The 23,839-nt window shown below is 33.4% G+C and overlaps 1 long non-coding RNA gene across 1 annotated transcript in view; it reads right to left on the bottom strand.

Moving 5' to 3' along the window:
- Positions 1-238: 238 nt before the first annotated feature.
- Positions 239-23,839, bottom strand: part of LOC142978313 (uncharacterized) — a 149,356-nt gene continuing 125,755 nt past the window's right edge. The window contains exon 4 of the long non-coding RNA XR_012959751.1: positions 239-386. This is a non-coding gene — a long non-coding RNA (uncharacterized LOC142978313). The remainder of the gene's footprint in view (positions 387-23,839) is intronic.

The raw sequence follows: 23,839 nt of genomic DNA, 5'->3' as shown, positions 1-23,839 counted from the left end.
TCATTTCCAAAAAAACTAACCTGTGTTTAACCTCAGGTCTTCAATCACTCCACGGCAAATAACATCAAAATCGGTTCAGCAGTTCAGCTCTAAAAGTGTAATAGTCAGCCATATCTCACAGTTACGTGTAATTTATAAGATAAGTGTTAATTGTTTAATATAAATCTTTAACAAGAAAATAAATGGCCACCGGTAGCAGAAAAGTGAACAATTTATTTTATAACTTAGTAAGTTTATAGTATATTGTGCTTCCTCAATCCTTAGCACAGCGGGCTTTTCAATCGGTATTCATTTGGCGCGCAATTTGTTATTGAGACTGGTACGTGTATTAATCGACGCATACTCTGCGACTTGGGTGCGGCGCGTAGGAGGTTGGTGCGGGTATTCTGAAATATAAGAAAGTATTTGTTAGATTATATGGTAAAGAATCTTATTAGTAGTTTTTGTTTTTAGATTTCTATGCTTTGAATGTGTCTATAGTAAGTACAACTATCAATTATGCCCGTGTTAACTGTAGCTAATATGCATAATCATAATAAAGTTATATCTATTATTTGAATTATTAAAATAAAATATTTCTTTAAAGACGATTAGTGGTGACTGACTTTTGACTGAGAGGCTTAAGCAAGCGAGCACCAGACTCAAACTCTATTTTATTCTGGGGTAGACCCAGTGTCTCAGGAGACTGCGATATAAGTTTCTCAATTTCTCCAATGTAAACCGACTTTAATAAAACTTTTTTTGCTTGAAAGGTGATGAACATTTTAATTTGATCCAGATCTGAAGAATCGTATTTAAGATATCCTCAAAAATGCGTAATTTTATACACATTGATATGGTCGCATTTGTATCGTCGTGCTAATAAAGTGTTTGTGTGGTTTAAAGTTGATTTCAGTACAATTTATAAAATATTGTGTCGGTTATTTCAGTGTGCGTTTCTCCTTTCTAGGCAGTTAGTCGTATCCGACAATATAGGTTATTGAACAGTGTCGTCACGGCGGCCATAGAAAACATGCAATTGTATAGGAAATAGTTTTCACACGATAACATGTATTGCCTCGTCGGTCCTCAGTAAATGGGCTTTAAGAATGGCGGTCCAAATGAATTACTGCTACTTTGTGGTTAAGGAATTTTCTGTTTGTTTTAGTGAATGAAAGTTTTGTATTAAGCTGTGGAATTGTGTGGCTGTTGGTAACGTAGTCCAGGGTTTGGTGCTTGGGAGGTGAAAATTATAAAACTTCTGAAGGTATTAAGTAAGATTATTTGTTTACTTATCTTTACTTACATATTTTGTACCAAGTATGTTTTAGTTGTAGCAATTTAAGTTTTATAATGTTTGTTCTTAACAAGTTGACTTCTGTATTGAATATAATAAGGCTGTGATCGCAGGTATTAGCCATTCTAAGAATTCTCTGCTTAGAGTTGAAATATTTAATTTTGTTTTGTCCTTAGAGATCTGAAATATTGCGTTTTATATAAGCAGCGAACCCATGATATAGCAGAAAAATGACAATGTGATGATGTGACGATTTCTATAAATACCCAATCCAAATAAAAAAATCTATTTCCGGCACAAATCCCAAAAAACTTGAATGACAGCATACCATGACTAGTTACACGTTAAATATTAGTTATTTTTCCGAACAAATTGTGCTAAGTCCACAATTTACTCAAAAAGGCCAATATTAACTAATTTTCACTTAATGTCGCGAGTCGCTGTACAAACTACACAGTTTGATCAAGAAGGTTTGATCACAAATGTTTGAGGACAAACAGACAGACATGTTGAGGCCTATCTTGGATTATATACAGGTTGGTATAAAATTAAAGACGATCAATCTATTGATTCTTTTTCTTCAATTTACTGCACTTGTATTAAAATGGATTACAGGCGACTCTACTCGTATCTCTCCGTAAAATATGAAAGACCTATCACTGAAACTCTCATAAATAATAGTTTATCCAGCTTCTTTGATGCACAGAAACTGAAACTACACTAAACTTGCGAAAGAATCCGAAATAATAATCCGGAATAATAATCCGGAATAAGTGCGATCCACGAAAAACCGCCTAGTACTTGGCTCCTTACAAAATCTTTTATCAATTATTTGTATGTTTGTTAGAGGTAGGTACTACTTATTCAACACATTATGAAGCATAAAGCTTGCCTCAAAAATATACACTTACGTAAAAAGCACTAAGCATTTTACTTCCTCTCTTAACCAACCGGATTCAATAGACATAATACGAAAGTGATAATAATGTCCACATCCTGTACTCCCATAGTTTCATACGTTTAACACTAGTCCATGAAATTTTACACTTAGTGCGGTTTAGACCGCGTGGGCGTGGACAAACAGTAGACTTGTCAGTGTTATACAATGTAAAACCAAGAATATGTATAGATAATTCTTTTATTTTAGCTATATTTTTATGGTCACTGTCCACTGTGGTCTGAAAGTATGGGACTGCTGATCAGGAGTATTTGGGCTCGATTCTTGAGTGAGATAAATTGCTATTGGGCTCTTCTACTGTCTATTAGATAATATTATTCTCGATAAAAGTCAAGAGTTTTGGTGATATTGCTAAGTACTGTTTCTCCTAGTAAGAGTTTGGGTCTAAGTCTATATAAGGTCGCTTAATGCAGGTTGGAGGCTTAGCATATATGCTAGATCTGATCAAAGTTCTTACGAGTAACAGTTGAAATAGCTGTAAGATTATTGTGATTTGTTGAAGAAAGTGACATTAAAAAATTGAGTTAGAGTGCTCGAAATCCGACTATCGACCAAAACACAGTACCAGAATCAAATTCGGATCTGTGTCTTAGTTTAAAAATGACCATAAGATTGCTTTGGCTTCTGAACCCTCAACAAATATTCGACTATCAAAGAAATATTTTTCGTATTTTTTTTCCTTATTGATATTTTAACTTCATAGTTTATGGTTTTTCAATGGTAAATCTATAAAAGGAAACCTGTTTATCGCGAGCTGTGAAAAATTCGCTAAAACTAATCAACGAATTATCACGTTCGCACACCATATCTGTGAAGTACTAGTTAAAATATTGTAATTATAGAACGCTTTTATGGTCATTATTAGAAGTCGATAAATTATTTTTAGGCATTACTCGTGTCAGAAAATCTACGGTTTTAACTTTGCCTCTGGGACTTTTGCTCTTATAGTGTATTACATGTTTTTGTTATACACAAAGTCTAAGAGATAATCATTTTTGGTTAATAACATAAACGTTTCAGATCTCCAGCAATTTTTTCCTCGGCGGAAAATCCTTTTGGACCTTTTATAAAGGAGGAAAGAACGCGTTGTTGTATGAGCACTGAAAAGCCTTGCATCGTTGAGACTTCCCAGTGAAGGCTGCATATCACTCTCATGAACTCCATATAGCAACCTAGACTGCTGACGTCATGCTATTGCATTTCAAGCCTCACAGCAAAAGGTGGGTTTACACTGAAGGAGCCGAGCCCAAGCTGAGCACAAATTCGTATAGACTGTGGACTAACTTACAAGCTTCCAACAAACACGTTTTTAAAAGAAATTTGTGCTCGGCCCATATCCCGTCCGTTCTCCCCTAGCGTAGACCCACCTTAAGCACCTATGATTCTCGACTTCCAAACCATACAAAAGGCAGTTATACTTTCAAGACCACCAAAGAAGTATTTAAATTAATCACACTCAATAATTATATATTTCTTTATACTCTTATCTCAATGAATTTAACTTTATTACGCATTCACAACGCACAATAAAAGCATAAAGTGGAATCAAATGAGACACTGACCGGGTATATCGAACAATGAGCAGTAAATGTCGACAATGACCGCTTTGAAACGGTCAGAGTGGTGAATTTATATCTTGTTGTTAATGAAATATTGAGGCTTAATTGATGCAGCCGTTTGGTGTTGAGACTTTGAGGACTTTAGTTTTTGTCTGCTTTGAGGAGCTCGTGGCTTAGTTAACAACAGCCGCGCGGATCGATCTCTGAAGTTAAGCCACGCTTGCCGAGGTTGTTTTATGGATGGGTGACCATCTCATACATTTCGAGTTCCTCCGTGTTTCGAAAGGCACGTTTAATTGTGAGTCCCGGCTGTCAATTGTCAAAGTCCTTGACAGTCGTTAACAGTAGTCAGAAGCTTGAAAGTCTGACAACCAGTCTTACCGAAGGGTATCGTGTACCCAGGAAGCTGGGTTGTGGAGGTCAGATAGGCAGTCGCTCCATGTAAAACACTGGTATTCAGCTGGACTCTCAAAAAATGGAAACTGACTCCAACATAGTTTGGAAGAAAGGCTAAGCGATGATGACTTTGGAGTCTGTCTTTACCCGGCAAACTCAAAACCTACTGAATAGATTTTCACACGGCTTTCACCAAGTTATAAAATAGATAGTAACTGGTAGTTGAATCTGATTGTAATACTAACTTCTCTAATGTAACACATTATTACTTGTAAACTAGCCAATGAATCTTTACGTTTGCTTAATAAATAATCTACCACATGAAGTTAAATTGTTTGTTTGTATGTTTGTTCATATTAATTGAGTGTAATCTTCCAAGTCCGAAAAGGTTTGATTTTTTTAGTACTTTGAAATATTTTTGTAACTTTTACAAATCATTTTTGTACTAAAAAAATATTTTCGTTCTTCAGTGGAATTGTAAGTTTGTGTACCTTTACAAATTATTGATTGCCAATCTACTTCCAGTTTAAGAATTTTCTGCGTAGTTTGTATAAAATTTAAATTAAATGAAATAAACCACACTAAACAGATTTTAATAACGCAAGCATATTTTTTCAAAAAGCCACACTTACATTACGATTCCAAAGTTTATATTATTAAGATTTTCTTCTTATAAATAAAATAATTTAAGTATAATAAGATTCACTGATATTTATTTAGCCAGACAAACTCGTATATAGAAGTTAGTGTCACATAGCAACAAATGACGCCATTAGGTATATAAAGCGAAGTAATTAAGAAGGTACATTAACATATTACAGGAGTTAGAATGACCGGCTGACCGTTTATGTAGAAAATAATATAAGCTTGTGTCTTTAACTCTCTTTATTAGTATAGATTATAGTAAAGTCTATTATCTGGGGGCACGGAAGTGCCCCCGCAAGTCGAGCAAAAAAAAAGCGGCACGGCCGTAACATCCTTTTCTCGAAGCAATTCGGGCTATTTTTGACCCCCCCATCATTTTGTTATGGATAAAACAAGAAGCCTGGATTTTCAGCAACTAATCAGTCATTGTATAAACACGGTATACTTAAAATTTCAGTCAATTCGAACCAGTAGTTTAAGAATGACAACTCGTTAAAATTTTGAATTTTGTCACTCACTGATTCACTGACTCACTGACTCACCGATCATCAAAAGTCTAAGGTACTTCTAGCAGACTTAGAAGCTTAAAATTTAGAATACAAATAGGGTTTAGTGTCTTAATCATGGGAAAAATTTAATATTTTCTAATTTCGGTCCAGTTTTCTAAATACACCAACTGCAACAATAACTTTGTAATCCCATATAAATGTATAAGATTACAAGGTTACATTTGCAGTTAATGAATTATTATTACTGTAGAAAATAAAATAAAAATAAGTAGGTGTAAATAGGTACCTACTATATGAGGCATAACGGGTGGGGGTATAGGGTGGGTAAGGGTGTTTAGCCCATGAAACTGAACAACATTCCCCTAGGAAAATATGTTGAATTATGAAAAAAAAACGTCTTTCCATACAAATTGGACTTATGTTCGCTCTACAAAAAGAAGTGAGATGCCATCAAAAACATTCTGTAAAAAACCTCAAGTCTCGCCGTAAAAAGTTGTGAGATCTATATAATACCAAGTCGATTAATCTATTTAGTCTCTACTTAAAGGACCTTCTGTTTTAAGTTATTGCGTATGTTATTAACATGCCAATTTAAAAAAAAAAATCTTTAAAACAAATAGATCGACTTGGTCATCGCAAGAAAACACAAATTCGCCATTAACATTTCAGGAGCATTAACTTCTCGTCGTGCTGTGTAGTGTGATACATACTAATAATCAAATCATGCGATGGCCAGGTCGGTCTATTTGTTTTAGAGGTATTTTTTTTAAATTGGCATGATAATAACATACGTAATAACTTAAGACAGAAAGTCCTTTAAGTAGAGACTAAATAGATTAATCGACTTGGTATTATATAGATCTCACAACTTTTTACGGCGAGACTTGAGGTTTTTTACAGAATGTTTTTGATGGCATAGTTATAGTATAGTAGGTACAAGGCATAATATGAAGAGAATTTGTTGCTGTATTACACACAAATCAAGTCTCCCTCTGTGGTTTAGGTCGCCAAGCGGCTTCCATTGCGTTGGGTTCGATTCCCACACGGAATAATTATTTTTGCAATCCACAAATAATTGTTTCGGTAATACAGGGGAAGTGTTGGTTGATACAAAATAATCTGGATAAGTTCAGTAAGTGCAGTAAAAACTAAAATTGTTTCATTAAAAAAAAGTAACACTGTATAATAAATTATATTGTGCTCAGTATTAATAAAAAAAAATGAAATTGGATGTAAATCTTATGACGATATTATATGTCTTGTATCGGGATGTACTTTGTATCCGTCATGTGCAACAATTTCCGCAATACTACATTTCTAAAACGGGAGTCGTCTTCATACAAAAAAGAAAATAAAAAAGTGATAGTTTTTACATAAAAACGGTTTCAAAGAAATTGCAGCTGCGACGTGTTGACAAGAAACAGAAGAAACCTTTACACGTTCACTTTCAAACACCTTTTACAATTTAACAAAAAACTCCACTACATAATCACAAAAACTCAATTTACACTATAAATTACGAGATCTCATTATAAAAATGAATTCTCGAAAGCGTCCGATACACTTTTACTTAAAGTGTCGCAATTAACTCACTCTACAAATGCATTTTTAGGGTTCCGTGCCCAGATGGTAAAAACCCTACCTATTATTGAGACTTCGCTGTCTGTCTTCGCTGTCTGTATGTATCCCATCAACGTAATAGTTCATTTTTTTACAGCGGATGCATTTACATATTTTGCCGCTATAACAACAAATACTAAAAACCAGAATAAACTAAATATTTAAGGGGGCTTCCGTATAAAAAACGTGATTCGCTTAATTTTCGTCGATATTGATAACTGCAACAAGTAGTTTGAAATATTTAAAGAATACGTATTCATAATTAAACTTTAAAGATACAGAACTCTTTGTTCGCGAGTCCGACTCGCACTTGGCCGTTTTATTTTAAAACCGAGTACAAAGTTAATAATTTAACACCATACAAGGTATCGAGAAACCACTATCAATTTATAAGTCTAGTGTTAATTCGTTTTAATGCTATAAAACCCATTATTTTTACGTATAAATGTATGTAGATGGCAATTTGTCGGTTTTATCTGGTGGATACCGATAACAGTTGCAATAACCATAAAATTACTTGACACCATTAAAATTTCGTGAGTTGATGCGTAAGGTGCGATGCAGGTGGTTTTTGCCGACTTCGACCGACAATTAATCGGTGATAGATTTAAGACCAACACTTCGACTCGGCAAGTAATCGATGACTTTTTATGACCTGGAAACTGGTTAAGAAACGATGACTGGATAGATGTGCAGTAACGAAGTGTATATACGATCACATTTTCTGTTAAATCGGTGAATTTAAATTTAAATTTCCATGTAGTATTGACAGTGTATGGTTACATGGTATGCCTGTTTAGAAGATTTGTCAGATTTTTGTCAGACTAGTATAGTCTAATATATAATATAATTAAGACCTCAAGAATAGTCATTCTTGAGGTCTTAATTGCTACGAGAAAGAGATTGTACAGAAATGTCGCTCTTTTGCTCGACTTGGCGTGACACTACTGTGTTTGTGTCTATGTTCATTTATTTTTCTTTTTTCAAAGAGGATTATCAACATTTCCATAGGGTCAGGAATAAATTAGTATGAATTTTATGAAATATAAATGTCATTTTTAAAGGATAAACATATCAAACATAAACACTTTTTCAAAATATTTTATGTCATTATTAAAGTGAAAGAGATAGATATCTTAAAAAAAACAATTATAAAAAACTATCATTAAAATAATGTATTTAATTCAGTAGGCATTTTTTACAATTATTTATCAGTCATCAATTTATCAAAACACGACATCGTACATATTTGACAAGTTTACAAGTTACTTGATACTGCTGTAGGTATGCAGGGTTATTCATTTGACAACGGACTCCTATATACAATGAATGTCAACCTTAAGGACTTACTCCAACGTTCGACATTAACAATCAACTATTAATAACAGTTATGTCAACATAATAACTAAAAAACTACAAAGAAATTCGTTACGACACTATATAGACGAAATAGTAAGTAAGACTTTTTTCCAACTATGTCAGAGGCGGCTTCCAGGCTCCAATACCAGTATTTTATATGGAACGACTGCCTATCGCGCCAATTAAAATACTACTGTCCAGCTGCATCTGGTGAGACTGGAAGGCGTCTCCAACATAGTAGGAAGAAAGGTTAAGCTGTTTGATTGACTACATATCGAACCGCCACAACCCTGGGTTATAACACGATACCCTCGCTAAGACTGGTTGTCAGACTTTTAAGCTTCTGATTACTTTTGCGAGATTCTTTATCTTCGTTGTTTATCGACCTTCGATTATCGATAGGTAGCCATCGAGAATTTTATATGAAACGCTGATTAGCGCCTCTTACGGACACGTAAGAATTATTTTTGCAGTACAATTTAAATGTCTAACTCTCAGTACTCTATACTACCGACTGTAGAGAATCACGCTACTGTTAACGACTGTCAAATCGTAATTCTTACATTCGATTGATAAAAATACATCTATTTCTCTTTTAATTACATATTAGAATGCTCAAAAAAACACCTGTTTTGTTAAATTCGTAAATACAATAGCTTATAAGCAGGTGTAGTAAAAACTCTCCACCTTGACTTTTTTTTAACAAAAAAAGTCCGTTAAAACGACGTTTTTTCGGTTCGATTTTTGTAATTTGAATTTTTGAAGGTACCGTGAAGATGGTAGGAAAGATGACGTATTTATTAATTCGATTGGACGGCGGCGAGGCGCGTCGGCCGTTTCTTGTTAGTAATCGGAATCGATTAAAAAAATCGAAATTGATTTTATTACAATCGATTGTGATTGTGAAAGCACTCGATATGAGCTGCGCTGATTAATTTACTATTATCAAATCAATTTTCAATGGATAGAAGATTTAGGATGAAAATATAATTTTTTAGCCCATTACAGTCCCATTGCTGGGCGAAGATCAATCATAAAAAAATAATTATCTGTTCATATTTTTAAAACATTTGATAATTTAATTAGTATTGTTTTAATTAAAGATGTATTATTGTTAATAATTATCGTTCTTTGATGGACTTTTTAATAGTATTTTACAAGAGATATCCATAAATTGATAACGAAGACAATAGCTAGCGTCATTGCTCATTAAAAAAATAATTGAGTGATGAAATAGTGCAGCGGGTCGTAAAATATTTCATTTAGACAGCGTTTTTATAGAAAAAAATATCAATATAAAGAAGACTTTACCACTGACTACTCTTTGCCCGCGGCTTCGCGTGTGTTATTTTTAATTGGATGTATGTGCTAGAACTTTTCTTCGGATATAACTATTCACATAAGCAAATTTTACCCAAATCGGTTCAGCAATTTTGACGAGAAAGAGGGACAAATAATAACTGGCTTGTAAAATTGAACTGCAAATATATTCATATGAATTTTGAAATAAACACATTAAGGTAACTGTCAACTAGCTACAAATGGTTATGTCCACGATAAATGTCACAATTTGATGACCAAACAGCATTTATTCTTGACATTTCAATTTTAAATGTCTTTTTAACGCTGTCGTGACAATAAATACGAAAACTTTGAGTTTATACTGCATATTATTTTTTGTGTAATAAATAATAATATTTGAAAGGCGATTTTAATCTGCAGTTATTTTACAATGAATAACTAAAACTAATGTATCGAATTCCTAGTTTTGCACAACTTCTTAATTATTATTTACACACAGATCTATATTTTAGTAATTCACCTGATAAAATAACTAGAATTTTACAAAATAATTAAATGAAAAAGTGCATTTTTTAAATATAGATTTTTTTAAATAATGAAACTATGCATATGAACTCAGAACCTTAGCTCATAATTATTCACTTCTAAAACAAAATCATTCGTCTGTAGAGAGTACTGTAGAGAGCGGACTGCTTGTCAATATTTTTGTAAATAAGCTATATATTAAAACATGTATTTATTTAATTAGCAGCATAAAATAAAACTACGGTTCTTCCATAATCAATATAACTTAGTAAACAGTTTCAATACAAAACATATTCAATTCCATGTAATCGTATATTCGTGTAAAGGTAACTATTAATGTGTTTAATCTCATCGCATAAGGCACAGGGATCGCGAGCCTGTATGTTCGCTGCCGATATTAATTACAATTAACGATACCTCTCCAGTGTATAGCGTGCCTTATTTATCACTGTGTGGATTTATAAGGTATTAGAAACCTACCTTATTAGTTTACTGTAACGTTTAAGGTGGCTATTCTGTAAATTGATTTAATGTATTTGAAATTATGTTTGATAATCTTATTAGGTATAGAAAATAATCTCCAAATGCCACTTGGGTCATTTAGTTGATAATATATAAAAAAATCAATGTAATTCATAATGTTAATGATTAAAATACTTTATTGTGTTATTAAAGTCAGTCGAATACTTAAAAAAAGTCTAATATAGTCGACATATTGTCATTATTATTTTCTATACACGGTCTTAAACTGTATCTCGGTATTGATTGTCATGATCAAAATAAAGTTATTTACTAATTAAGGTCAAATTCTAATACTTATGATTGTTAAAATACAGTGATAAAATTCACTGCTTTTATTTTTGTGTAGTTTATTTACAATTGTTTTGGCCGCAGGCCTACCTAATAATGTTCATATAGATTAATACCTACCTAATAAAATCTTTTAAAATTCATTCGAAAATACACTATCAACATAAAATATTTAATGTAACGATCATTTCATTTGCAAAAGTTAACATAATTTTTGCCTCAAATAATTAGAAAAACACACTACCTATAAGCAATAACCATAGGTACCTCAGTCTCCATCTCCGGAATAACCACCCAACTGCGAAGACACTACCATAACACAAATACAATCGCAATACACAAATACAATACACAGAACACACGAGATAACGGTGAACATAACTCACTGGGGTCTCTAAACAATGTTGTGAGTTGTCGCGTTAGTCGGGAGTCACGGGTCAGGATATTTATGTATTTAAGACTTAATAAATTGGCTTCAGTGGGATGTTTTGATTACATTGGTAAAGACGAGGTGTGGTGTATGTCTTGAAAACAACGAGTAAAATCGTTGTTTAACTAACCCACCCAGTCTACTAATCATTCTTTTTTTTTACTTTTCATTATGTTTTTTCGTTATGGTATAACGAATCTATCTTTCTAAATAGGTGTTTTTCTCCAGATTGACAATAATTATAAGACAGAGATAATTTTTCTAACAGAAAATCTTTAGGACATTCATCAGAACATATATTACACAGCGTATATAACTTAGTAACGGATAGCTCTAGCTATATGTATAGTCTTTAACTTACTAAAATGTATATGCTAAACAAAAGTGAAGTCTAAGCAACCTTCTTTTTAGAAATTGTAAACTTTTGATGTCTAGATATTAAAGTCCTGAAGTTATATCTTATGTGTTCGATCTCTACACTACTAATATATTACAGCTAACATTAAAACAGTATAATATAAACAAAACTACAATAATTCACAACAACGGACATCTCAGTATCACCGCGGTGGTTTACCCGCGCAACATGTTTTTGTCGCGCGACGCGAACACATGTTGGTTGTGCGACTTTTTTGTCGCGTGTTTATCACCCGGTCCGGCAAGTGCGCACATCCCCTTATAGCTGCAACCACTTTTTGCCTACAAACGCCAATTACGTGGGCCATACGAAATTCATTGAATGATTTCGACGTTTTTTTTATTTCGAATTGAACGGTGCGTAGTGAGGTCTTGCCTTTATATTAATAGGCTATTAGTGTATGGCTGGTTTGGGGTCGTAGCACACATATCTAATCATAAAACGAGCCGTCACTATTTTACCTCTGTTCGTTAGCCAGGCATTAATCTAAAGTAAGAATACTAGCCAAGCAGACTAGCAATTCCATCAATTAGTTATTGGTTACATACACGATCAAGTTTGCTTTGAACATAAGCAGCGTCATAGTGATGGGCAGCAGTAACGGCGTTAAGACTACTGGATGTCAGGGCTATAGGGTAGTTTTAGACACGGATTGTCAATGGCCAGCTTATTTAACTGCCAGCCGAGCTATTCCACTCGTGCCTTCGGTCCTCAACTGTGCAAGCTAACCGCGCATAGCTTGTAGTTCATGAGCTTGGTTCGATTATAGGCTCTTTCATGACAATGCTGATTTATATTTGACACCACCAAGATTCGCAACTCAAGATGATGCTATGATCATTTGATATGTGTACTGCAAACTGTATTTGTAATAGTTAATATTGTCCATAGAGCTTATTGGTTACTAAGTTGCTCAAGCAAAGGATTGATAGGACGGGGTGGCTCCAAAAGGATGTCATTGAATGCTCATACTTCTGACTTAAATGACTAGTATTTAATGTTTCTTTGGCTTAATATGGATTATCTACTGCCTATAGAGACGGTAGAAGTAAGGTATAGAATCATTGGTATTTAAAACCTTAATCAAAATATCTCGGATGCTGTAAGGTTTATTTATGTAGAGACTAGACGGAAATTGTTCTGCCCGAAGTTTTAGCCTAGTGTGTATCCAGAATGATTAAAATATGTTAGCTAATTTACGCAAGATTTTGATGAAGTAGCTACTTCATGAATCACTCTAACCGTTAATAAAACCGCATGAGAATTGATTCAGTAGTTTTTGAGTTAGACTGATCGGACAGACAAATAAACACGACAAAAGACTTTATGAGACTAGTATTTATTTTCTTGACGTTTTGGTACATCTAGTACTGGTACCTAGCACTGACAGCGCTCTCAAACTAAATGTCTAAAATTACTTTATTTGTCATCGAATACGCTATGCTAGAAAAAATATGACTTCATAATAAAATCTATAAGCTTAAGCCAAAATCTATTATAAGTTTTAGTATCTGCGAAATTTCTCATACGATTGTAATTTTAACATAAAGCTTGAACACCTGCGGACAGATTGACATTCGGCCATATTTGTATAATAATATGAAATATCATACTAAAAATTATTTTAGCGATATCCATATTAGCAAGTCTATATTATAGTCGTCGACCTACGCATGAGATTTATTTACTAGTGTATTATTCAATTTTATAAAAAATTTACATACATTCGTATTTTTGAATAATTTTAATAATTTTTTTGCTGATCTTGATTGATGCTGTATGTTTATTTTTCAGTGCAATTTTGAATAGGTACTTACGGTAAATTACACAGGTACTTACCTAATTTACTATTGCACCAAAACGTGAAATAACATTAAAATCTAAGTATAATATACATTCAGCGGAATTTTATGTATTCAATAGCGTTATTTTTAAATGAGTTTAAACGTTATTTTTAAATAAGTTTAAACTACCGCTAAATGTCCCTCAGAAACCGGGGGTTAGAATCGAATTAATTATGGCTCCGACAAAGTAGCATTAAATACCTAAAACTCTATGTTTTAAAATAAAATAATAGAATACCGTGTTTTTAAACAATTTTAGTGTAGGTATATATACCGCTATTAGTTATAAACATTTTTATACATAGCAACAAGTTAAAATTCTAATTCATCTTAAACGCTAAACATATTCATCAGATTAGCTTTAATCCTTTACCATAATCACATGAATATAATAATATTTGAAATTAACTAATCAACGGCCAAAAATAGCCTCCAATATAAACGAAGGCGATAAATCAATAACTCAATCAAAATAAATCATAATTTACCAAAAATAGATTTTAACTATCACAAAAACCTTCTATTCGTAGAATTACTTATTTTTTTGCTATAATAACTACTGCTTTAGGGCAAACTCTTTTTTCTTTGGCATTTTTTTTTTCACGATAATCCGACCGTTTGTAAGTTGTTCAGTTGTTGTTTTTAAGGTTCAAGTTAAAGTAAAGTAAACTTTATATGATTGTAAAAATTCACCTCAATTGCTTTTGGAATTTATTTCCACAAACTTTTATTCTCTGTATTCTTAATAAACTGTGAATAAAAAAAAGCATTAGTTGCGTCGGTTAAATAAAAGAACATACGTAATATATTATATTATACTTTTCTATTACTGAAGTAATAAAATGATTTAACAGGCACTAGTTTCTAAGATAATTTAAATAAAAAAACTAACTACACACTAACTCTACATTAAAATAATAGTGCGATATACATAGTTTTTTACAATTGTTTCTTAACTAACGAATAGTTAGAAATACCTACTGTAAAGAAATTCCAAAAAATGTATCATACATAACTGGCCGTTAAAAAACATAGTAGGTACGATCACACGTCTAAAGTGTGACCAAATTTTTAAACGACGTAGGGTTGACAAACTATGTTCTAGGTTGTCAAATTACTGATATGAAAAATTAGAAATAATGAAAATATTGTTACAATCAATTGATTCCTATGGGCATTACTATTACAATACGATGTCTCAGTCTTGATGTAGAGTTAAAATAACAAATGGAGTGTGTAGTATTATTTTAGATGCGTTTTTATTTATTCGTGAATCTGAAGTCTATTGAATTAAAATTGTGATGTTCGTCTTCTTATATTATTGAGAAACCAGCAAGCAGCGTTTTCGCTTTTTTTAAATCCGTAATTAAGAATAAGATGTAAATATTGATGTTCGAAGGGCCGATTTCGGACACCTATCGAGTTAACTATCGAGTGGATACCCATTGAAGTATGTTATATAAAAAATATGACAACAACACTAGCACTTTGGCATAAAATTTAAAAACTAACTTGTTTTTCGTATTTTTATGACGTCAAATTAAGTAGTGACTGGTACTACAACTACACGGTTTTTTTTTTAATTTCGCATCACAGCTCTTAGCTGCCTATAAGCAATTTGTCTCTCCCAAAAATCAACTAATTGTGATTAATTACACCAATCTAATGATCTAAAAAAAATATTTGAACTTACTAAATTTTGAAACTGCCATCCTTACCACGTGTTTAATTTCAAGGTTGCCAAAAAACATTGGCTTAGCAACTAGTGTTCGTGTAGATGACGTAAGTGGTCAATGACCCCTTGTTTTTGCTATCGGCGCCTCAGTCATGATGTACACACTTAATATTGTTCTAATTAATTAGACAACGATGTTCAAATGATGTTTGGTTAGGAAACTATGGCGCCAAGTAATTTTTGAAGGACTGTAAATGTTTGGCTTTTGTTTATGTATCAGTGTATGAGTGTAACTTAAATTCTAGATTCTTTTTGTTTAGAAAAACTTCTTATTTAAGTAATTATCCCTCTTCTCCTTAACTTATAAAAAAAATATTAAATATGATGCAATAACCCAGTGCAGTACTTATGTATTAGTTAGGATTTGTAGTCTTAAATTGAAGGCTTGTTAAATTCTAAGTCGCACTTCAATTTTATTTCAGTAATTTTTGAGTTTAATTAAGCTAACTACTGACTGACTACGTAATTTTGGAAATAAAAAACCACCATTACCATCCATAGATGGCGCTGAACACACCTGTACTAAACAATAAGCAATAAAAATACGCCTTCATATTATTTCACTATTAACATAGCAACAAATACTCAAGTATCGTATTAACAATTTACTTGAATTATACTAACAAACTCCTAATGATGATATAAATTTTCAATCTATGGAAATTGTGAAACTTATGGTTACGACATTTTTGTGATTGTGGAGCTTTGAAATGAGCGATTGTGATCAAGAGTCGATACTATTGTCAGATGACTTAGTGAGAGTATTGATTGATAAAGTATAAGACGGCTTTCCACACTCGCTACAGTCTCGCCTAGGGCAATGCGTCGCATTGGAATACTGTTGGACTGTGGTCCAGAGCTAATATGAATCAATTTGTTTACAAACACTACTTTTCTTGGGAAATAAATTATATTATTAACGGTTAACAGTTTACATGCTTTTCAAAGAAATTCTACGAAAGGAAACCACAATATTATCTTATTTAAACCACACTATTACAGTTTTTGACACAGCTATACTTACTTATTGTAAATGCGAAAGCCTGTCTATTTGTTACGCTTTAATCTCAAAAACCACTAAACGTTGACATATTGCAGAGAAGTACTTGAATGTCCAGATTCACACATAGTCATACGTATTTCTTTCGAAAGTCCATTTCTAAGCAGCTCAAATGAGTGGGTAAAACGCAAGCCCAACTGCATCGGTCAGCTAGTTATCTTATAATATTGTTGATACTCGCTGCCTCAAAGGCCCTACAAGACACGGGCATAATAAATCGAAACAGCCATGCATTCTAGTACTGACTTTTATTGGTTTTAAAAACGTCCGACACATGTTTACGAGCGACACTACATAACACGATAAACCGATATTTTTGTAGAAAGTTGATCATTCTTTACACTTTTTTGAACAATACTTAGGCGTAGGCATTTCTGGTGTCACGCGATGTATTTGGAAGGCATTTGGACATTTCCTTTTGCATTGGTTTTAAAAATATGTACACAGATCATGTTTGTTTGTATGTCTGGATTTATGTCTGATATGAAGGAAGCAAAAGAGATTCGTAGAGATCGTAGCGAATAGTAGGTGGCATTCTTTGGTCTTAACCTAATCCAAAACAGACGTGATATGTTTTATCACATACGTAATGTATGTACTACTAGAAAAATAACTTCTACACACACGTTGTTTTCTTTATATTTACTTGCATCCAATTTCATCCTGGACCAAATAAATTTATGTATATCTTAAACGAAAAATCTAAGTACTCGAAAGGACAAATAGTTTAGAAATAATGTTAATAAGTAACTTTTAAACTAATTCAATAACTTTTTTTCTCCCTGCAGTACAGCGGTGGACTAACAAGCTGAGTGCTTTTTTCGTTAAAGAAAAATACATGTTTTTTAAAAAACACATGTGTATTTTAACTTTCAAACGTGCATTGTATTGTAATTAGAAAGTACGTTAGGATGACTCCATCTTTTACTAGTTTTTTTGAGTTTGTCAAGCACAAATGTTACCGGGGTCAAAACAGGGGTGCTCAACATTTCATTACGTTTTCGAGGGCGCAAATTACAATTAACAGTTTCACAAAATTCAATCATTATTTAAATCAATCTGCGATTTAAATTTTATTTTCTGTGTTATGTTCAAACAATTATCTATGAAATTTCATATGCTTTTTACAATATACATTTATTTATCTTGCGTAAGACCATTGGTCTAGAATAAGAGATTGACCATTGTAAAGAGAGAATATCGAATATTCGGATCCTACCTTCATTGCATTAGACTATTTTGAATTAGTAAGCTCGAACAGAAACATAGAGACATTTCTATAGCGGTAACCCAACCCAACAGTTGAGCACCCCTATCTCCTATACCTTCGGAAGGGGTTGGTATTTCTACCTGCGCGATTTATGCGCATCCCGCACCTGTGGGCCCGACCCCAAGTCGGACATGTTCCAAGTTATACTTCAAAATGGAATCTAACGCGAGGGCCACAGGTTAAATGCTTTTTTACATGGATACACAAATATGCTTGAGTTATGTCGGGTTCTGTAGTTTTTAGGGTCTGTTGTGGAGTTATTTTGGAAATAACAATGTAGTTTTTAAAATCAATACTTAGGGTTGTTCTTCGAAAACGTAACGTTTGAGTGTTTAACTGCTTAAACGGATTTATTGATCTTCACATAAATGTATGAACGTGGATGGCTACTGACGATTTTTTAAGTTTAGTGTGTATTTGATAAACCCTAAGCAAGCCGATTGTCAGTACAGATATTGCCCAATACGAATGCCGTAGTTTATTCCAAAAAAATGGACCACCAGGATTCATAAAACATTTCTTACAAATATAATTTGATATTTCATCAAACTAACTCAGTTTTTATAACATAAGTCAACTCAAAAGATTTACAAGTATATAAATCAAATTAAATAATAAATCTAGCAATCAATTCTTCGAGTGATCAATCAAAGATATCGATATAAAAAAGTGTTGTAAATCAATTTTGAAATGTGGCAAATTACTGTTGAATTGTGAATTCGACGGAAACTAGTGGGAACTTGTTATCTATGGGCAAACCTACCGCATTTGATTAGTCTATTTCTAACTGGTATAAAAAATGATTGTGTATTTTTTCTAACCACTATCAAAAAAAAATTCTGTATTTTTTCTTCGTGACTGCCTCTGTGGTCTAAAGGTTAGTGTAGACGGCTGGTGGTCAAGGTGATTTGGGTTCTTGGGTTGGTTGGTTTGGGTTGGGTGTTTAGCTTATCTAATTTACAGTAGAATATTCTCAATAGCAGCCCAGAGTTTGATAACGAACTGCTGTATATGACAACATGTTCACTGTCTTATAACATACTTAGGACTATCATTGGCAAGTTATAGGTGAATGTCATACACTTCTGCTTATACCTTTAGTGTAAATGGTGTAGTGTTAAAAAAAATGCAATCATGTAATCAAAAGACACTCCGGCATTAAAATGATTGAAAGATAATATTCTTTACACGCGTTGAAATCCCGCATTCTGTTTTCGAGAAGAACCATTATTTTACACAGTCTGAAGTTTTGTATTTCTAACCCTTGCTGTCTATTTTGTCAAAATAGACGCTCTTTACATCGTTACTCCGACAAAACAACACACATGAGATGATCTCAAAGATAACAAGTCCGACGACATCTCGCGTCATTATCAACATGAGCTTAACAAAAGTATGGCTATATACCTCATAATAAGCTCCTGGACTAGACGCATCTGATAAAATGTAGAGTAAAGAATATTTTGTTAAGTTTTGAGTTTGTTGAACTTTGTCGAAATAAGAAAAGGAGTAACGAGTAAGGCCTTACCACTTGCTAGTTTGGGAGAAGAACTTTGTCCAGCAGTGGGACAATAATGGGTAAAAAGGAGTAAAAACAAAAAAAATCGAATTACAATTTTTTGTTGAGTGATAAACTTTTATAACTAGTAAAAAGCTGTTTCATTAATAAGGAGAACAGCAAATTAATTAATAATTTCCCCCTTTTTCATCAAATATCTTTTTAAACACACTTTTATTAGCATGTAACAAGTAAAGTACAATTTTCTTAAACATCTACTGATTTCGGATGATACTTGATATTTGACCCCAGTTCATTCCCGTGGGTGTACAAAGTGTACAAGCATCCACTGTTTTCACCCATCGCTCGAGTTACATCGTCAAACTCATCTGCGTGGGCTATTATTGCAGTAAGAAATGTAGGTACAAATTATGACTGCCTCTGTGGCGGTCGGTAGTGTGCTTAACTGAGGTCTTGAGTTCAATTCCCAAATAGTATAAAGTGCTATTGACCTTTAATCATTATTGATTGTATTGTTAGTGGTCAGTATAGAGTCAAAGTTTTTCAAGTCGCCTGTATGATTTTGACACTCCTTAATAACTGCTATCGTAAAAGACCACAATCCATATTCCTAACCCCCGGTTTCTGAGTACATTTAGCGGTAGTTTAGATAAACTACCGCTAAATGTATAATGCAATTAAATAGATATTTAATTGCATTAAAACTCATTAAAAAAACGCTATTGAATAGATAAACTACTGCTAAATGTACCTCAGAAACAGGGGGTGAGTGCACTCAGAATCTCGGAAACGCTCATCTCGAACACCACTATGCGGCTACCAATCTATGTATAGTCCGCGCTGAGGTACTGAATCCTCTGACGGTTTACCGTCTAATGAGCACAACTAGCTATGAGCGCAAATAAATTATTACTTGCTTTATCGATGAAATATTTACAAAGAAACCTTGTTTACTTGAAGGTGATGTAACTTAATAGTTACGAAAAATATAAATACCTATTAATAATAATCACATATGTAGATACTCTCATTATTAATAGTTCTACATAAATTCCTTTCAAAATTAGGTTGTTTTAAAATATTGTTATTGATTTCTCGCGTGAGGTAAAGCAATAAAAGTATGAAATTAATACGTTAAATTATATAAAAACATCTTTATAATAATGATGTTACAACACAAAGGTAAAATAAAAGGAGCTTTACAGCATTATGGTCTTCTTATCGTATGGTTAGTGGTCAACCTAGTGCCAAAGTTGTTCAAGCCGCCCGAAGGTTTTTGACATGGCTTAACGACTGTTATCGTAGTACATAACCGCCGGGACCGACTTATAACGTGCCCTCCGAAGCACGGAGACGCCCAGTTCAAATATCACTATGCGGTCACCCATCTATGAAGTAACTGCACCAAAGGTTGCTTAACCCGCAGATCATTTACCGACCGGTGAGCGCAACTGGCTATGGGCGCCTCGCGTTATTATGGTGACATTTATGTTATAGTTTTAAATTTTGGCTATGGTAGCTTGATTCTCTACTACTATCGACTACCGACAACCGGCTAACTATCGAGAAATTTTACACGAAAATCTGTTTTGCGTCTCTACCGGGCTTTGTAAGAACTATTCACTCAAACTCTCGATAATCGACAGTACAGACATATAGTTCCTATTCCTAGTATAGTTGTATTACGCCTGTCAGTGTATTTTTTTTTAACAAAATATAAATAATCATGTTTCATGACAAGAACAGAACAAAAATACTTATAATTAGGAACAAAAATATGGATAATAGAATTCTTGTACTTACTTTTTTAGAGGGTTAATTTTGATAAAAAAGGAAGACGCACACGAAATGCAAAAAATTACAAAAATATCGAGTAAATAAGTTTGTAAAACTTACCTTTCGTAAACTAGCGTTAACTAGCCTCCTGAATCTCTTAAAAAAGAAACAGAAAACTCGTTGGTCGTTCCTATTGTGTGTAGCCATTTAGATAGAGAAATTTATAGTACCGGCTGTTACTCAGATTTGAGACAAGGCTGACTGTAATGTGAGTGCATTTGAGAGGCTTGAGATAACATAGCCTTATTTGTGGAAACGTATATACGATTGCTGATTACGGAGCTTACGTATTGTTAGGGGGAATTCACTATGAGATGGTCTGAAATATACAAATTAAGGTAAATTGTGTAACAATGAATTGAAAATGTTTTTAACTGTGACCTAATGCTAGGTAAGTCTTGAAGCGACTTATGAAGCAAATAATGAGTCTTGAAAGTTGAAATATTATTGGAAAAAATTATATTTTTCCTTTTTACTTCTATACACAAAGATAATGATTTTCATCCATTTAGAATGCTGGTTTCATGTAACATGGGTTATAGTTAAACCTGGGTTTATATAGACAACGATCCAACATAAATTTAAAAAGATCAATAGCAGTAAATTTATCTCTGGAGTACACGAACGGCAGTCGCGTTCTATACAAGCTCATATTGCCAGTTAGACACAGCTATTACTAGACACTATATTTATAGTCGCAAGTGTGCGCACACCCTTAGACCTGCCGCTCTCGGGTCGCATAGCATGGGGTCAGGATACGGTCAGACGCAACCATGTAGTTACAGTTCCACTATATACTAGCACTGTGAGTTCAGGTTACGCTATGTACAGTCAGCAACCAAAACTACTGAATCAATTCTTACATAATGGCAACTAACAGCAAAACTTTCTGTCAAAACAATGTAAACGCCGGTACAGGTGTACAAAGTTGTATACGATCTTATAAATACTTATTCATTAGCCAAATTCCTGTGAAAATATTTTATTTAAAAAAAAGAAACATTAAATTTAGATTTGGAAATAAAAAAATATGTTTTTTTTATAATTAGTATGTCAGTGTATAGGAAATTAATGGCATTTTTGTTTCTGACTGTATCTGATGCCAAATAAATTGTGGGTGAGAAGCCTTTGTAGGGTCAAAGTGTAATGGGGTCAGCTTAAATATATGTATTGTTTTAAAAGACAAATCTTAGATAGGTAATCTATTTAAAATGTGGCTTCACGAGAGCTTAAGGTTGAGTAACCAAACAAAGGAAGAGAGGCTTAAGGCGGCTACGGATACAAATACATACTTTAAATCACTTATTTTTCCCATAGGGTAGACAGAGACCGCAGAACGCCGAAAAATATTATTTTGCTTCATAAAAAAAAGATTATTTTCATTTTTGACAACATACAAACAATGAACTCAACTTCAAACAGGCCCGAAATAACCATTTGCTTTACAAATATTTTTTTTATTCCGTACAGAAATCGAACCCAAGACCCCCCGGGTAATATTGATCATCACATTAACCACTACGTCATAAACGTCTTCATTATCTCCATTTCACATTCCTGTATACATCAAGTATCTAATTTCGACGTGATACAAACACAAATTGCGTACAAACAGCTATTTCAAACGTTACTAGTAATAGGCTATCAAACCTATTGAATACGTCAATCGTTCAGTAATTTATGTCCTAACAAAATCACTATTAACATAAACTTTACGAATATATGTAAAGGCCTACTATCATTTTTCGATACGAAATTTCGTAAGTGAACGAGTATGAGATCTAACTTCATACTATATTCGGGAGAATCGAGAGAAAAAGACAGACGGAGGGATCCGTCTGTCTTTTTGCACTTCGCATTCTTTTTAAGTTCAAATCCCAGGTCGAACTAGGGGACCACTGAGTTTCTGTGGTTTTCAGACAAAAAATTCTCAGTCATCGCCCAGAATATCAAAGATCCGGTGTTAATGCCTTAGAGAGCATGTAAAGCCATTAGTACTGCGCCTAAATACTCGCTGGTTATATCGAACTATCGTACAACCAAGTTGTAAGGCAAAAATAATGGTCTTACCCCCGGTTTCTGAGTACGTTTAGCAGTAGTTTATCTATTCATAGCGTTTTTTTGTATGAGTTTAGACGCTATTAGATAGATAAACTACCTTTAAATGCACCTCAGACATCGGGGGTTAGTAATTTATAATTATTGTTGCGTAATTAGCGAAACTTATATTCTTCTGTCCTAAGATCCTAATGGACATGTAGAATAATAGTAACCTCACGAAATGTCATCGAATATTCGTTTTTAATCGTATTATAGTAGACCCCTTACAGTAGGTTCGATCGTACGAAGCACATTGACTTGTCTATCAAATATATCAAGATTTCATTGTGTAAGACAAAATGGTTGAATTGTGTCGTTTTTAGTATTATTACCTGTTTTCCCAAAGAGGTAGATAAAAGCCTACATTTTGTTTATATACGTTTTGAAACATACAAATAAGCCGTGTCTACATAGGAAAATAAATCAGTAGCTCGATGCTCTTTCACTCTCGCATTCTCTACAGTTGGTACTATCGAGTGTAAAGAGTTTGACATTTAAAAAATACTGCCATACAGTTTCTTCGGCGCCTGCTAGAGGCACTGATCAGGTTTTCATACAAAATTTCTTGACAGCTAGCCGGTTATACATACGATACCCGGTAGTGGTTAGGAGTCGTCGTTTTGGGTTCTGTGCCGAAACGAATATCGGCTAAAACGGCATTATTAAAA

Source organism: Anticarsia gemmatalis, chromosome 14 (genome assembly GCF_050436995.1).
Source record: "Anticarsia gemmatalis isolate Benzon Research Colony breed Stoneville strain chromosome 14, ilAntGemm2 primary, whole genome shotgun sequence".
Lineage (NCBI taxonomy): Eukaryota > Metazoa > Arthropoda > Insecta > Lepidoptera > Erebidae > Anticarsia > Anticarsia gemmatalis.
Note: the sequence above shows the minus strand (reverse complement) of the source record. Positions and strands in the feature narration are given on the sequence as shown.